Source organism: Lampetra planeri, unplaced genomic scaffold (assembly GCF_965212315.1).
Source record: "Lampetra planeri unplaced genomic scaffold, kcLamPlan1.2.h2 scaffold_1086, whole genome shotgun sequence".
NCBI classification, from domain to species: domain Eukaryota; kingdom Metazoa; phylum Chordata; class Hyperoartia; order Petromyzontiformes; family Petromyzontidae; genus Lampetra; species Lampetra planeri.
This window is the reverse complement of record NW_027613796.1, coordinates 10,001-27,740: the sequence shown is the minus strand read 5'-3', so window position 1 is coordinate 27,740 and position 17,740 is coordinate 10,001. Positions and strand designations below refer to the sequence as shown.

The window sequence follows — 17,740 nt, the reverse complement described above, 5'->3', positions numbered from 1 at the left end:
AGTGTATGAGTGACTGAGTGTATGAGTGAGTGAGTGAGTGTATGAGTGAGTGTGTGTTGAGTGGAGTGAGTGTTGAGTGAGTGAGTGAGTGTATGAGTGAGTGTATGAGTGAGTGAGTGTATGAGTGAGTGAGTGTAGAGTGAGGAGTGTATGAGTGTGTGAGTGTATGAGTGAGTGAGTGTATGAGTGAGTGTTTGAGTGAGTGAGTGAGTGTGATGAGTGAGTGTATGAGTGGTGTATGAGTGAGTGAGTGTATGAGTGAGTGAGTGAGTGTATGAGTGAGTGAGTGTTGAGTGGTGAGTGTATGAGTGTGTGAGTGTATTGCGTGAGTGATGTAGTGAGTGAGTGGTGAGTGGGTGTATGAGTGAGTGAGTGTATGAGTGAGTGGTAGTATGAGTGAGTGGTATGAGTGGTGTTGAGTGAGTGAGTGTGAGTGAGTTGAGTGTTGTGAGTGAGTGGTGAGTGTTGGTGTATGAGTGAGTGAGTGGAGTGTATGAATGAGTGAGTGAGTGTATGAGTGTATGAGTGAGGTGAGTGAGTGTATGATGAGTGAGTGAGTGTATGAGTGAGTGTATTGAGTGAGTGTATGAGTGGTGAGTGAGTGTATGAGTGAGTGAGTGTATGAGTGAGTGAGTGTATGAGTGAGTGAGTGTTGAGTGAGTGAGTGTATGAGTGAGTGAGTGAGTGTATGGTGTGAGTGAGTGAGTGTATGAGTGAGGTGAGTGTGTGTATGAATGAGTGAGTGAGTGTATGAGGCGTGAGTGATGAATGAGTGTATGAGTGAGTGTCTAAGTGAGTGAGCGAGTGAGTGTCCCAGCTGTACCCCTGATCCACGTGGCAATATCCTGGTATAACTCAGGATTGAAGATGGCTTTCTTCAGCCGGGCCAGGGGTCCGTCTGCGTCGACGGGTCGGCAGCGAGAGAACGCGTCGCAGTAGCCACGGAAGTCACTGCAGGCCGCTCCGGGTTGCAGACGAATGACCGTGCCGTTGAAGTGGGCGGCGAGCTGCGGGGAGCTGGAGCTCACGCAGGAACCTGCCACTCCTGGAGATAGGAGAGAGGGGTGAGAGGTGGGGGGGGTGAGGAGAGAGATGGGAGTTTGTCTCTCTCTCTCTCCCGTGTCTCCCCCCCCCCCCCCCCCCCGTGTCTCTCCCCGTGTCTCTCCCCGTTGTCTCTCCCCCGTGTCTCTCCCCCCGTGTCTCTCTCCCCGTGTCTCTCCCCGTGTCTCTCCCCGTGTCTCTCTCCCCGTGTCTCTCCCCCCGTGTCTCTCCCCCCCCGTGTCTCTCCCCGTGTCTCTCCCCCGTGTCTCTCCCCCCCGTGTCTCTCCCCCCCGTGTCTCTCCCCCCCGTGTCTCTCCCCGTGTCTCTCCCCCCCGTGTCTCTCTCCCCGTGTCTCTCCCCGTGTCTCTCCCCGTGTCTCTCTCCCCGTGTCTCTCCCCCCGTGTCTCTCCCCCCCGTGTCTCTCTCCCCGTGTCTCTCCCCCCGTGTCTCTCCCCCCCGTGTCTCTCCCCCCCGTGTCACTCTCCCCCGTGGTCTCCCTCCCCGTGTCTCTCTCCCCGTGTCTCTCTCCCCGTGTCTTTCTCCCCGTGTCTCTCTCCCCGTGTATCTCTCCCCGTGTCTCTCTCCCCGTGTCTCTCCCCGTGTCTCTCCCCCCGTGTCTCTCCCCCCGTGTCTCTCTCCCCGTGTCTCTCTCCCCGTGTCTCTCCCCGTGTCTCTCCCCCCGTGTCTCCCTCCCCGTGTCTTCCTCCCCGTGTCTCTCTCCCCGTGTCTCTCTCCCCGTGTCTCTCTCCCCGTGTCTCTCCCTGTCTCCCCCCCCGTGTCTCTCTCCCCGTGTCTCTCTCCCCGTGTCTCTCCTCCCGTGTCTCTCTCCCCGTGTCTCTCCTCCCGTGTCTCTCTCCCCGTGTCTCTCTCCCCGTGTCTCTCCCCCCGTGCCTCTCCCCCCGTGTCTCTCCCCCCGTGTCTCTCCCCCCCGTGTCTCTCTCCCCCGTGTCTCTCTCCCCGTGTCTCTCTCCCCGTGTCTCTCTCCCCGTGTCTCTCTCCCCGTGTCTCTCTCCCCGTGTCTCTCTCCCCGTGTCTCTCTCCCCGTGTCTATCTCCCCGTGTCTCCCCCCCCGTGTCTCCCCCCCCCGTGTCTCTCTCCCCGTGTCTCTCCCCCCGTGTCTCTCTCCCCGTGTCTCTCCCCCCCGTGTCTCTCTCCCCGTGTCTCTCTCCCCGTGTCTATCTCCCCGTGTCTCTCCCCCCCCGTGTCTCTCTCCCCCGTGTCTCTCTCCCCGTGTCTCTCTCCCCGTGTCTCTCCCCCCGTGTCTCTCTCCCCGTGTCTCTCTCCCCGTGTCTCTCCCCCCGTGTCTCTCTCCCCGTGTCTCTCTCCCCGTGTCTCCCCCCCCGTGTCTCTCTCCCCGTGTCTCTCTCCCCGTGTCTCTCTCCCCGTGTCTCTCTCCCCCGTGTCTCTCTCCCCGTGTCTCCCCCCCCCGTGTTTCTCCCCGTGTCTATCTCCTCGTGTCTCTCCCCCCCGTGTCTCTCTCCCCGTGTCTCTCTCCCCGTGCCTCTCTCCCCGTGCCTCTCTCCCCGTGTCTCTCTCCCCGTGTCTCTCCCCGTGTCTCTCTTCCCGTGTCTCTCTCCCCGTGTCTCTCCCCCCGTGTCTCTCTCCCCGTGTCTCTCTCCACGTGTCTCTCCCCCCGTGTCTCTCTCCCCGTGTCTATCTCCCCGTGTCCCACACCTCTCTGCATACAGCACAGGTGGCACATCTCTCTCCCCGTGTCTATCTCCCCGTGTCTATCTCCCCGTGTCCCACACCTCTCTGCATACAGCACAGGTGGCACCTCTCTCTCCCCGTGTCTCTCCCCCCGTGTCTCTCCCCGTGTCTCCCCCCCCGTGTTTCTCCCCGTGTCTCTCCCCCCGTGTCTATCTCCCCATGTCTCTCTCCCCGTGTCTCTCCCCGTGTCTCTCCCCGTGTCCTCCCCCCGTGTCTATCTCCCCCCCGTGTCTCTCTCCCCGTGTCTATCTCCCCGTGTCCCCACACCTCTCTGCATACAGCACAGGTGGCACATCTCTCTATCGTCCTCCGTGTCACTGCAGCTGCACTCCTCCAGGCCAAACCGCTCGCAGATGGAGCCAGAACACTGCTGCTCAGAGACACGGGGAGATAGACACGGGGGGAGGAGAGAGACACGGGGGGGAGAGACACGGGGGGAGAGACACGGGGAGAGAGACACGGGGGGGAGAGACACGGGGGGAGAGACACGGGGGGAGAGGCACGGGGAGAGAGACACGGGGGGAGAGACACGGGGGGAGAGACATGGGGGAGAGGCACGGGGAGAGAGACACGGGGAGAGAGACACGGGGGGGGAGACACGGGGAGAGAGACACGGGGAGAGAGACACGGGGAGAGAGACACGGGGAGAGAGACACGAGGAGAGAGACACGGGGAGAGAGACACGGGGGGGGAGACACGGGGGGAGACACGGAAAGGGTCAGGCTAGTTTACCGCTGGACTAGCGCTAGACTAGTGCTAGTCTAGTGCTAGTCAAGCGCTAGTCTAGTGCTAGTCTAGTGCTAGTCTAGCGCTAGTCTAGTGCTAGTCTAGTGCTAGTCAAGCGCTAGTCTAGTGCTAGTCTAGTGCTAGTCTAGTGCTAGTCAAGTGCTAGTCTAGTGCTAGTCTTAGTGCTAGTTTAGTGCTAGTCTAGTGCTAGTCTAGTGCTAGTCAAGTGCTAGTCTAGTGCTAGTCAAGTGCTAGTCTAGCGCTAGTCAAGTGCTAGTCTAGTGCTAGTCAAGTGCTAGTCTAGTGCTAGTCTAGTGCTAGTTTAGTGCTAGTCTAGTGCTAGTTTAGTGCTAGTTTAGTGCTAGTCTAGTGCTAGTCAAGTGCTAGTCTAGTGCTAGTTTAGTGCTAGTCTAGTGCTAGTCTAGTGCTAGTTTAGCGCTAGTTTAGTGCTAGTCTAGTGCTAGTTTAGTGCTAGTCTAGTGCTAGTCTAGTGCTAGTTTAGTGCTAGTTTAGTGCTAGTCTAGTGCTAGTCTAGCGCTAGTCTAGTGCTAGTCTAGTGCTAGTTTAGTGCTAGTCTAGTGCTAGTCTAGTGCTAGTTTAGTGCTAGTCTAGTGCTAGTCTAGTGCTAGTTTAGTGCTAGTTTAGTGCTAGTCTAGTGCTAGTTTAGTGCTAGTCTAGTGCTAGTCTAGTGCTAGTTTAGTGCTAGTTTAGTGCTAGTCTAGTGCTAGTCTAGTGCTAGTCTAGTGCTAGTCTAGTGCTAGTCTAGTGCTAGTTTAGTGCTAGTTTAGTGCTAGTTTAGTGCTAGTCTAGTGCTAGTCTAGTGCTAGTTTAGTGCTAGTTTAGTGCTAGTCTAGTGCTAGTCTAGCGCTAGTCTAGCGCTAGTTTAGTGCTAGTCTAGTGCTAGTCTAGTGCTAGTCTAGTGCTAGTCTAGTGCTAGTTTAGTGCTAGTTTAGTGCTAGTTTAGTGCTAGTTTAGCGCTAGTCTAGCGCTAGTTTAGTGCTAGTTTAGTGCTAGTTTAGTGCTAGTCTAGTGCTAGTCTAGCGCTAGTTTAGTGCTAGTTTAGTGCTAGTCTAGCGCTAGTCTAGCGCTAGACTAGCGCTAAACTAGTGCTAGTCTAGCGCTAGTTTAGCGCTAGTTTAGTGCTAGTTTAGTGCTAGTTTAGTGCTAGTTTAGTGCTAGTTTAGCGCTAGTTCAGCGCTAGTTCAGCGCTAGTCTAGCGCTAGTCCAGCGCTAGTCTAGCGCTAGACTAGCGCTGGACTAGTGCTAGTCTAGCGCTAGTCTAGCGCTAGTTTAGTGCTAGTTTAGTGCTAGTTTAGTGCTAGTCTAGTGCTAGTTTAGTGCTAGTTTAGCGCTAGTCTAGTGCTAGTCAAGTGCTAGTCTAGTGCTAGTTTAGTGCTAGTTTAGTGCTAGTCTAGTGCTAGTTTAGCGCTAGTCTAGCGCTAGTTTAGTGCTAGTCTAGCGCTAGTCTAGTGCTAGTCTAGCGCTAGTCTAGCGCTAGTTTAGTGCTAGTCTAGCGCTAGTCTAGTGCTAGTCTAGCGCTAGTCTAGCGCTAGTTTAGTGCTAGTCTAGCGCTAGACTAGCGCTAGTCTAGCGCTAGTCTAGCGCTAGTTTAGTGCTAGTCTAGCGCTAGTCTAGTGCTAGTTTAGTGCTAGTTTAGTGCTAGTTTAGTGCTAGTCTAGTGCTAGTTTAGTGCTAGTTTAGCGCTAGTCTAGTGCTAGTTTAGTGCTAGACTAGCGCTAGTCTAGCACTCAAACTAGCACTAAACTAGCACTAGACTAGCGCTAGACTAGCGCTAGTCTAGCGCTAGTCTAGCGCTAGACTAGCGCTAGTTTAGTGCTAGTTTAGTGCTAGTTTAGTGCTAGTTTAGTGCTAGTTTGAGTGCTAGACTAGCGCTAGTCTAGCGCTAGTCTAGCGCTAGTTTAGTGCTAGTTCAGTGCTAGTTCAGCGCTAGTCTAGCGCTGAACTAGCGCTAGACTAGCGCTAGTCTAGCGCTAGACTAGCGCTAGACTAGCGCTAGTTTAGTGCTAGTTTAGTGCTAGTTTAGTGCTAGTTTAGTGCTAGACTAGCGCTAGTCTAGTGCTAGTTTAGTGCTAGTTTAGTGCTAGTTTAGTGCTAGTTTAGTGCTAGTTTAGTGCTAGTTTAGTGCTAGTTTAGTGCTAGTTTAGTGCTAGTTTAGCGCTAGTCTAGTGCTAGTCAAGTGCTAGTCTAGCGCTAGTCTAGCGCTAGTTTAGTGCTAGTCTAGTGCTAGTCTAGTGCTAGTCTAGTGCTAGTTTAGTGCTAGTCTAGTGCTAGTCTAGCGCTAGTCTAGTGCTAGTTTAGTGCTAGTCTAGTGCTAGTCTAGTGCTAGTTTAGTGCTAGTCTAGTGCTAGTCTAGTGCTAGTTTAGTGCTAGTTTAGTGCTAGTCTAGCGCTAGTCTAGTGCTAGTCTAGCGCTAGTTTAGTGCTAGTTTAGTGCTAGTTTAGTGCTAGTTTAGTGCTAGTTTAGTGCTAGTCTAGCGCTAGTCTAGTGCTAGTCTAGCGCTAGTTTAGTGCTAGTTTAGTGCTAGTTTAGTGCTAGTTTAGTGCTAGTCTAGCGCTAGTCTAGCGCTAGTTTAGTGCTAGTTTAGCGCTAGTCTAGCGCTAGTTTAGTGCTAGTTTAGTGCTAGTCTAGTGCTAGTTTAGTGCTAGTTTAGTGCTAGTTTAGTGCTAGTTTAGTGCTAGTTTAGTGCTAGTTTAGTGCTAGTCTAGCGCTAGTTTAGTGCTAGTCTAGCGCTAGTTTAGCGCTAGTCTAGTGCTAGTCTAGTGCTAGTTTAGTGCTAGTTTAGTGCTAGTTTAGTGCTAGTCTAGCGCTAGTTTAGTGCTAGTCTAGCGCTAGTTTAGCGCTAGTCTAGTGCTAGTTTAGCGCTAGTCTAGTGCTAGTTTAGTGCTAGTTTAGTGCTAGTTTAGTGCTAGTTTAGCGCTAGTCTAGTGCTAGTTTAGTGCTAGTTTAGTGCTAGTTTAGCGCTAGTCTAGTGCTAGTTTAGTGCTAGTTTAGTGCTAGTTTAGTGCTAGTTTAGCGCTAGTCTAGTGCTAGTTTAGTGCTAGTCTAGTGCTAGTCTAGCGCTAGTCTAGTGCTAGTTTAGCGCTAGTCTAGTGCTAGTCTAGTGCTAGTCTAGTGCTAGTCTAGCGCTAGTTTAGTGCTAGTCTAGTGCTAGTTTAGTGCTAGTCTAGTGCTAGTCTAGCGCTAGTTTAGTGCTAGTCTAGCGCTAGTCTAGCGCTAGTTTAGTGCTAGTTTAGCGCTAGTTTAGTGCTAGTTTAGTGCTAGTCTAGCGCTAGTCTAGCGCTAGTCTAGCGCTAGTCTAGCGCTAGTTTAGTGCTAGTCTAGCGCTAGTTTAGTGCTAGTCTAGCGCTAGTCTAGCGCTAGTTTAGTGCTAGTTTAGTGCTAGTTTAGCGCTAGTTTAGTGCTAGTTTAGCGCTAGTCTAGCGCTAGTCTAGCGCTAGTCTAGCGCTAGTTTAGTGCTAGTCTAGCGCTAGTCTAGCGCTAGTTTAGTGCTAGTCTAGTGCTAGTCTAGCGCTAGTTTAGTGCTAGTTTAGCGCTAGTCTAGTGCTAGTCTAGCGCTAGTCTAGCGCTAGTCTAGCGCTAGACTAGCGCTAGTTTAGCGCTAGTCTAGCGCTAGACTAGCGCTAGTTCAGCGCTAGTCGTGGTACGTACCCCGTTGATGCAGACCTGCGTGCCGTTGTTGCAGGCCGTGTGGTTGGCCTTGGGCTCGCTGGCCGGGCAGCCGGCGGCGGTGCCGGTGCAAGTGCCGGGAAAGGCGCATTCAGACTCGGGGCGGCAGGGGGAGTCGCCAGGCAGGAAGGTGCAAGTCTCGGTGCAGCACGGACCCTGGGACGGACTGGGAGACACACAGAGACACAGAGACACAGAGAGAGAGACACAGAGAGAGACACAGAGACACAGAGACACAGAGAGAGACACATTCAGACTCGGGGCGGCAGGGGGAGTCGCCAGGCAGGAAGGTGCAAGTCTCGGTGCAGCACGGACCCTGGGACGGACTGGGAGACACACAGAGACACAGAGACACAGAGACACAGAGACACAGATAGTGAGTGAGAGACACAGAGACACAGAGACACAGAGACACAGAGAGAGACACAGAGAGAGACACAGAGAGACAGAGTGGGTGGGTGAGTGAGTGTCTCCCTGTGGCTCCCCCCGTGTCTCTCCCCGTGTCTCTCTCCGTGTCTCTCTCCGTGTCTCTCTCCGTGTCTCTCCCCGTGTCTCTCTCCGTGTCTCTCCCCGTGTCTCTCTCCGTGTCTCCCCCCGTGTCTCTCCCCCCGTGTCTCCCCCCCCCGTGTCTCCCCCCCCGTGTGTCACCTGCAGGCCATGCTTGGCCTGAGTCTGCACCGGAGCTCCTCTTGGCGTGGTGGCAGCAGCGATCTCTCTCCCCGTGTCTCTCCCCGTGTCTCCCCCCCCCCGTGTCTCCCCCCCGTGTCTCCCCGTGTCTCTCTCCCCGTCTCTCTCTCTCCGTGTCTCTCTCCGTGTCCCCGTGTCTCTCCCCGTGTCTCCCCCCCCCCCCGTGTCTCCCCCCCGTCTCACTTGCACGCCATGCTTGGCCTCAGCCTGCACCGGAGCTCCTCTGGTGAGTTGGCGTGGTGGCAGCAGCGATCTCTCTCCCCGTGTCTCTCCCCGTGTCTCTCCCCCCGTGTCTCTCCCCCCGTGTCTCCCCGTGTCTCTCCCCCCGTGTCTCCCCCCCGTGTGTCACCTGCAGGCCATGCTTGGCCTGAGCCTGCACCGGAGCTCCTCTGGTGAGTTGGCGTGGTGGCAGCAGCGATCTCTCTCCCCGTGTCTCTCCCCGTGTCTCTCCCCCCGTGTCTCTCCCCCCGTGTCTCCCCGTGTCTCTCCCCCCGTGTCTCCCCCCCGTGTGTCACCTGCAGGCCATGCTTGGCCTGAGCCTGCACCGGAGCTCCTCTGGTGAGTTGGCGTGGTGGCAGCAGCGATCTCTCTCCCCGTGTCTCTCCCCGTGTCTCCCCCCCCCCCCGTGTCTCCCCCCCGTGTCTCCCCGTGTCTCTCTCCCCGTCTCTCTCTCTCCGTGTCTCTCTCCGTGTCCCCGTGTCTCTCCCCGTGTCTCCCCGTGTCTCTCCCCGTGTCTCCCCCCCCCCCCGTGTCTCCCCCCCGTGTCTCCCCCCCGTGTGTCACCTGCAGGCCATGCTTGGCCTCAGCCTGCACCGGAGCTCCTCTGGCGAGTTGGCGTGGTGGCAGCAGCGATCTTGGCACTGGTCCGAGTAGCCGCAGTCGCACTCCTCCCCCAACTCCACCAGCGCGTTGCCGCAGATGGGCTTGCCCGACTCTGTCAACGGCACGTCACCATCACGTCACCACCACGTCACCACCACGTCACCACCACGTCACCATCACGTCACCATCACGTCACCGCCACGTCACCGCCACGTCACCGCCACGTCACCGCCACGTCACCACCACGTCACCACCACGTCACCACCACGTCACCACCACGTCACCACCACGTCACCACCACGTCACCATCACGTCACCATCACGTCACCACCACGTCACCACCACGTCACCACCACGTCACCACCACGTCACCATCACGTCACCATCACGTCACCACCACGTCACCACCACGTCACCACCACGTCACCACCACGTCACCACCACGTCACCATCACGTCACCATCACGTCACCATCACGTCACCACCACGTCACCACCACGTCACCACCACGTCACCACCACGTCACCATCACGTCACCACCACGTCACCATCACGTCACCATCACGTCACCATCACGTCACCACCACGTCACCATCACGTCACCATCACGTCACCACCACGTCACCCGCCACGTCACCAGTGTCACCGCCACGTCACCACCACGTCACCATCACGTCACCACCACGTCACCACCACGTCACCACCACGTCACCATCACGTCACCATCACGTCACCATCACGTCACCACCACGTCACCGCCACGTCACCGCCACGTCACCACCACGTCACCATCACGTTACCATCACGTCACCGCCACGTCACCATCACGTCACCATCACGTCACCACCACGTCACCACCACGTCACCACCACGTCACCATCACGTCACCATCACGTCACCATCACGTCACCGCCACGTCACCATCACGTTCACCACCACGTTACCACCCACGTCACCATCACGTCACCATCACGTCACCATCACGTCACCATCACGTCACCACCACGTCACCACCACGTCACCACCACGTCACCATCACGTCACCATCACGTCACCATCACGTCACCACCACGTCACCATCACGTCACCATCACGTCACCACCACGTCACCACCACGTCACCATCACGTCACCACCACGTCACCACCACGTCACCACCACGTCACCATCACGTCACCATCACGTCACCATCACGTCACCGCCACGTCACCATCACGTCACCGCCACGTCACCACCACGTCACCATCACGTCACCATCACGTCACCACCACGTCACCGCCACGTCACCACCACGTCACCATCACGTCACCATCACGTCACCACCACGTCACCATCACGTCACCATCACGTCACCACCACGTCACCATCACGTCACCACCACGTCACCGCCACGTCACCGCCACGTCACCATCACGTCACCATCACGTCACCATCACGTCACCATCACGTCACCATCACGTCACCATCACGTCACCATCACGTCACCACCACGTCACCACCACGTCACCACCACGTCACCATCACGTCACCACCACGTCACCATCACGTCACCATCACGTCACCACCACGTCACCATCACGTCACCATCACGTCACCACCACGTCACCACCACGTCACCACCACGTCACCATCACGTCACCACCACGTCACCACCACGTCACCATCACGTCACCATCACGTCACCACCACGTCACCATCACGTCACCACCACGTCACCACCACGTCACCACCACGTCACCACCACGTCACCATCACGTCACCACCACGTCACCACCACGTCACCATCACGTCACCACCACGTCACCACCACGTCACCATCACGTCACCATCACGTCACCACCACGTCACCATCACGTCACCATCACGTCACCACCACGTCACCACCACGTCACCAGTGTCACCACCACGTCACCATCACGTCACCACCACGTCACCACCACGTCACCACCACGTCACCATCACGTCACCACCACGTCACCACCACGTCACCATCACGTCACCATCACGTCACCACCACGTCACCACCACGTCACCACCACGTCACCGTCACGTCACCACCACGTCACCACCACGTCACCACCACGTCACCATCACGTCACCATCACGTCACCGCCACGTCACCGCCACGTCACCGTCACGTCACCACCACGTCACCACCACGTCACCACCACGTCACCACCACGTCACCACCACGTCACCACCACGTCACCACCACGTCACCATCACGTCACCACCACGTCACCATCACGTCACCACCACGTCACCATCACGTCACCATCACGTCACCACCACGTCACCATCACGTCACCGCCACGTCACCATCACGTCACCACCACGTCACCATCACGTCACCATCACGTCACCATCACGTCACCACCACGTCACCACCACGTCACCATCACGTCACCATCACGTCACCACCACGTCACCATCACGTCACCATCACGTCACCACCACGTCACCACCACGTCACCGCCACGTCACCACCACGTCACCATCACGTCACCACCACGTCACCACCACGTCACCACCACGTCACCACCACGTCACCACCACGTCACCATCACGTCACCATCACGTCACCATCACGTCACCATCACGTCACCATCACGTCACCATCACGTCACCATCACGTCACCACCACGTCACCATCACGTCACCACCACGTCACCGCCACGTCACCATCACGTCACCACCACGTCACCACCACGTCACCACCACGTCACCACCACGTCACCATCACGTCACCACCACGTCACCATCACGTCACCCGCCACGTCACCACCACGTCACCACCCACGTCACCACCACGTCACCACCACGTCACCATCACGTCACCATCACGTCACCATCACGTCACCGCCACGTCACCATCACGTCACCGCCACGTCACCACCACGTCACCATCACGTCACCATCACGTCACCACCACGTCACCCGCCACGTCACCGCCACGTCACCATCACGTCACCATCACGTCACCATCACGTCACCACCACGTCACCATCACGTCACCATCACGTCACCACCACGTCACCATCACGTCACCACCACGTCACCGCCACGTCACCGCCACGTCACCATCACGTCACCATCACGTCACCATCACGTCACCATCACGTCACCATCACGTCACCATCACGTCACCATCACGTCACCACCACGTCACCACCACGTCACCACCACGTCACCATCACGTCACCACCACGTCACCATCACGTCACCATCACGTCACCACCACGTCACCATCACGTCACCATCACGTCACCACCACGTCACCACCACGTCACCACCACGTCACCATCACGTCACCACCACGTCACCACCACGTCACCATCACGTCACCATCACGTCACCACCACGTCACCATCACGTCACCACCACGTCACCACCACGTCACCACCACGTCACCACCACGTCACCATCACGTCACCACCACGTCACCACCACGTCACCATCACGTCACCACCACGTCACCACCACGTCACCATCACGTCACCATCACGTCACCACCACGTCACCATCACGTCACCATCACGTCACCACCACGTCACCACCACGTCACCAGTGTCACCACCACGTCACCACCACGTTACCATCACGTCACCATCACGTCACCACCACGTCACCATCACGTCACCACCACGTCACCATCACGTCACCATCACGTCACCATCACGTCACCGCCACGTCACCACCACGTCACCATCACGTCACCATCACGTCACCATCACGTCACCACCACGTCACCATCACGTCACCATCACGTCACCATCACGTTACCATCACGTCACCACCACGTCACCATCACGTCACCATCACGTCACCACCACGTCACCACCACGTCACCACCACGTCACCATCACGTCACCATCACGTCACCATCACGTCACCATCACGTCACCATCACGTCACCATCACGTCACCATCACGTCACCACCACGTCACCATCACGTCACCACCACGTCACCACCACGTCACCATCACGTCACCACCACGTCACCATCACGTCACCACCACGTCACCGCCACGTCACCATCACGTCACCACCACGTCACCACCACGTCACCACCACGTCACCATCACGTCACCATCACGTCACCATCACGTCACCATCACGTCACCATCACGTCACCACCACGTCACCACCACGTCACCACCACGTCACCACCACGTCACCACCACGTCACCATCACGTCACCATCACGTCACCATCACGTTACCATCACGTCACCACCACGTCACCATCACGTCACCATCACGTCACCACCACGTCACCACCACGTCACCACCACGTCACCATCACGTCACCATCACGTCACCATCACGTCACCATCACGTCACCATCACGTCACCATCACGTCACCATCACGTCACCACCACGTCACCATCACGTCACCACCACGTCACCACCACGTCACCATCACGTCACCACCACGTCACCATCACGTCACCACCACGTCACCGCCACGTCACCATCACGTCACCACCACGTCACCACCACGTCACCACCACGTCACCATCACGTCACCATCACGTCACCATCACGTCACCATCACGTCACCATCACGTCACCACCACGTCACCACCACGTCACCACCACGTCACCATCACGTCACCACCACGTCACCATCACGTCACCACCACGTCACCATCACGTCACCACCACGTCACCATCACGTCACCGCCACGTCACCATCACGTCACCATCACGTCACCACCACGTCACCGCCACGTCACCACCACGTCACCATCACGTCACCACCACGTCACCATCACGTCACCATCACGTCACCATCACGTCACCACCACGTCACCATCACGTCACCACCACGTCACCGCCACGTCACCGCCACGTCACCATCACGTCACCACCACGTCACCATCACGTTACCACCACGTCACCATCACGTTACCACCACGTCACCATCACGTCACCATCACGTCACCATCACGTCACCACCACGTCACCATCACGTCACCATCACGTCACCATCACGTCACCATCACGTCACCGCCACGTCACCGCCACGTCACCATCACGTCACCATCACGTCACCATCACGTCACCATCACGTCACCACCACGTCACCATCACGTCACCATCACGTCACCATCACGTCACCACCACGTCACCATCACGTCACCACCACGTCACCATCACGTCACCGCCACGTCACCGCCACGTCACCGCCACGTCACCATCACGTCACCATCACGTCACCATCACGTCACCACCACGTCACCATCACGTTACCATCACGTCACCATCACGTCACCACCACGTCACCACCACGTCACCATCACGTCACCACCACGTCACCATCACGTCACCATCACGTTACCATCACGTTACCATCACGTCACCATCACGTCACCACCACGTCACCACCACGTCACCATCACGTCACCATCACGTCACCACCACGTCACCATCACGTCACCACCACGTCACCACCACGTCACCATCACGTCACCATCACGTCACCACCACGTCACCATCACGTCACCACCACGTCACCACCACGTCACCACCACGTCACCACCACGTCACCATCACGTCACCATCACGTCACCGCCACGTCACCATCACGTCACCACCACGTCACCACCACGTCACCATCACGTCACCACCACGTCACCACCACGTCACCATCACGTCACCACCACGTCACCACCACGTCACCATCACGTCACCACCACGTCACCACCACGTCACCATCACGTCACCGCCACGTCACCACCACGTCACCATCACGTCACCGCCACGTCACCATCACGTCACCACCACGTCACCGCCACGTCACCATCACGTCACCGCCACGTCACCATCACGTCACCATCACGTCACCATCACGTCACCACCACGTCACCATCACGTCACCACCACGTCACCACCACGTCACCACCACGTCACCATCACGTCACCACCACGTCACCATCACGTCACCATCACGTCACCATCACGTCACCACCACGTCACCATCACGTCACCATCACGTCACCATCACGTCACCACCACGTCACCACCACGTCACCATCACGTCACCATCACGTCACCATCACGTCACCACCACGTCACCATCACGTCACCATCACGTCACCATCACGTCACCATCACGTCACCACCACGTCACCATCACGTCACCGCCACGTCACCGCCACGTCACCATCACGTCACCACCACGTCACCACCACGTCACCGCCACGTCACCATCACGTTACCATCACGTCACCATCACGTCACCATCACGTCACCACCACGTCACCACCACGTCACCGCCACGTCACCATCACGTCACCATCACGTCACCGCCACGTCACCGCCACGTCACCACCACGTCACCATCACGTCACCATCACGTCACCACCACGTCACCATCACGTCACCATCACGTCACCATCACGTCACCACCACGTCACCACCACGTCACCAGTGTCACCACCACGTCACCATCACGTCACCATCACGTCACCATCACGTCACCATCACGTTACCATCACGTCACCACCACGTCACCATCACGTCACCATCACGTCACCACCACGTCACCACCACGTCACCAGTGTCACCACCACGTCACCATCACGTCACCGCCACGTCACCATCACGTCACCATCACGTCACCACCACGTCACCACCACGTCACCACCACGTCACCACCACGTCACCATCACGTCACCACCACGTCACCACCACGTTACCACCACGTCACCATCACGTCACCACCACGTCACCAGTGTCACCACCACGTCACCATCACGTCACCACCACGTCACCACCACGTCACCACCACGTCACCACCACGTCACCATCACGTCACCACCACGTCACCATCACGTCACCACCACGTCACCATCACGTCACCATCACGTCACCACCACGTCACCATCACGTCACCATCACGTCACCATCACGTCACCATCACGTCACCATCACGTCACCACCACGTCACCACCACGTCACCATCACGTCACCATCACGTCACCACCACGTCACCATCACGTCACCACCACGTCACCATCACGTCACCATCACGTCACCACCACGTCACCATCACGTCACCATCACGTCACCACCACGTCACCACCACGTCACCATCACGTCACCACCACGTCACCATCACGTCACCACCACGTCACCATCACGTCACCATCACGTCACCATCACGTCACCATCACGTCACCATCACGTCACCACCACGTCACCACCACGTCACCACCACGTCACCATCACGTCACCATCACGTCACCACCACGTCACCACCACGTCACCACCACGTCACCACCACGTCACCACCACGTCACCACCACGTCACCATCACGTCACCACCACGTCACCACCACGTCACCACCACGTCACCATCACGTCACCACCACGTCACCACCACGTCACCACCACGTCACCATCACGTCACCATCACGTCACCACCACGTCACCACCACGTCACCACCACGTCACCATCACGTCACCACCACGTCACCACCACGTCACCGCCACGTCACCATCACGTCACCATCACGTCACCATCACGTCACCATCACGTCACCATCACGTCACCACCACGTCACCACCACGTCACCACCACGTCACCATCACGTCACCATCACGTCACCACCACGTCACCATCACGTCACCACCACGTCACCATCACGTCACCATCACGTCACCACCACGTCACCACCACGTCACCACCACGTCACCACCACGTCACCACCACGTCACCATCACGTCACCACCACGTCACCACCACGTCACCACCACGTCACCATCACGTCACCACCACGTCACCACCACGTCACCACCACGTCACCATCACGTCACCATCACGTTACCATCACGTCACCATCACGTCACCATCACGTCACCACCACGTCACCACCACGTCACCATCACGTCACCATCACGTCACCATCACGTCACCACCACGTCACCACCACGTCACCATCACGTCACCACCACGTCACCACCACGTCACCACCACGTCACCATCACGTCACCATCACGTCACCACCACGTCACCATCACGTCACCATCACGTCACCACCACGTCACCACCACGTCACCATCACGTCACCATCACGTCACCATCACGTCACCACCACGTCACCGCCACGTCACCACCACGTCACCACCACGTCACCATCACGTCACCAGTGTCACCATCACGTCACCACCACGTCACCACCACGTCACCACCACGTCACCGCCACGTCACCACCACGTCACCATCACGTCACCAGTGTCACCATCACGTCACCATCACGTCACCGCCACGTCACCGCCACGTCACCAGTGTCACCATCACGTCACCAGTGTCACCATCACGTCACCATCACGTCACCACCACGTCACCAGTGTCACCATCACGTCACCGCCACGTCACCGCCACGTCACCACCACGTCACCACCACGTCACCATCACGTCACCATCACGTCACCACCACGTCACCATCACGTCACCATCACGTCACCACCACGTCACCACCACGTCACCACCACGTCACCACCACGTCACCATCACGTCACCATCACGTCACCACCACGTCACCATCACGTCACCATCACGTCACCATCACGTCACCATCACGTCACCACCACGTCACCACCACGTCACCATCACGTCACCATCACGTCACCACCACGTCACCATCACGTCACCATCACGTCACCATCACGTCACCACCACGTCACCATCACGTCACCATCACGTCACCATCACGTCACCATCACGTCACCACCACGTCACCATCACGTCACCATCACGTCACCATCACGTCACCACCACGTCACCATCACGTCACCACCACGTCACCACCACGTCACCACCACGTCACCATCACGTCACCACCACGTCACCATCACGTCACCATCACGTCACCGCCACGTCACCGCCACGTCACCACCACGTCACCACCACGTCACCGCCACGTCACCACCACGTCACCACCACGTCACCGCCACGTCACCGCCACGTTACCGCCACGTTACCACCACGTTACCACCACGTTACCCGTGAAACAGGAGCGCTTTGCGGCCAGCACGGCGCTGATGTTGCCCACGCTGC

The 17,740-nt window shown here is 57.5% G+C and overlaps 1 long non-coding RNA gene across 1 annotated transcript in view; it reads right to left on the bottom strand.

Annotated features, from left to right (window-relative positions):
• Positions 1 to 791: 791 nt before the first annotated feature.
• The window catches only part of LOC144738611 (uncharacterized), a 17,865-nt gene continuing 916 nt past the window's right edge, over positions 792 to 17,740 (bottom strand). Inside the window, exons 1-5 of the long non-coding RNA XR_013589292.1 lie at positions 17,687 to 17,740; positions 8,635 to 8,785; positions 7,147 to 7,490; positions 3,019 to 3,121; positions 792 to 1,045 (exon numbers count right to left, since the gene is read on the bottom strand). The exon at positions 17,687 to 17,740 is cut by the window's right edge and continues 916 nt beyond it. This is a non-coding gene — a long non-coding RNA (uncharacterized LOC144738611). The remainder of the gene's footprint in view (positions 1,046 to 3,018; positions 3,122 to 7,146; positions 7,491 to 8,634; positions 8,786 to 17,686) is intronic.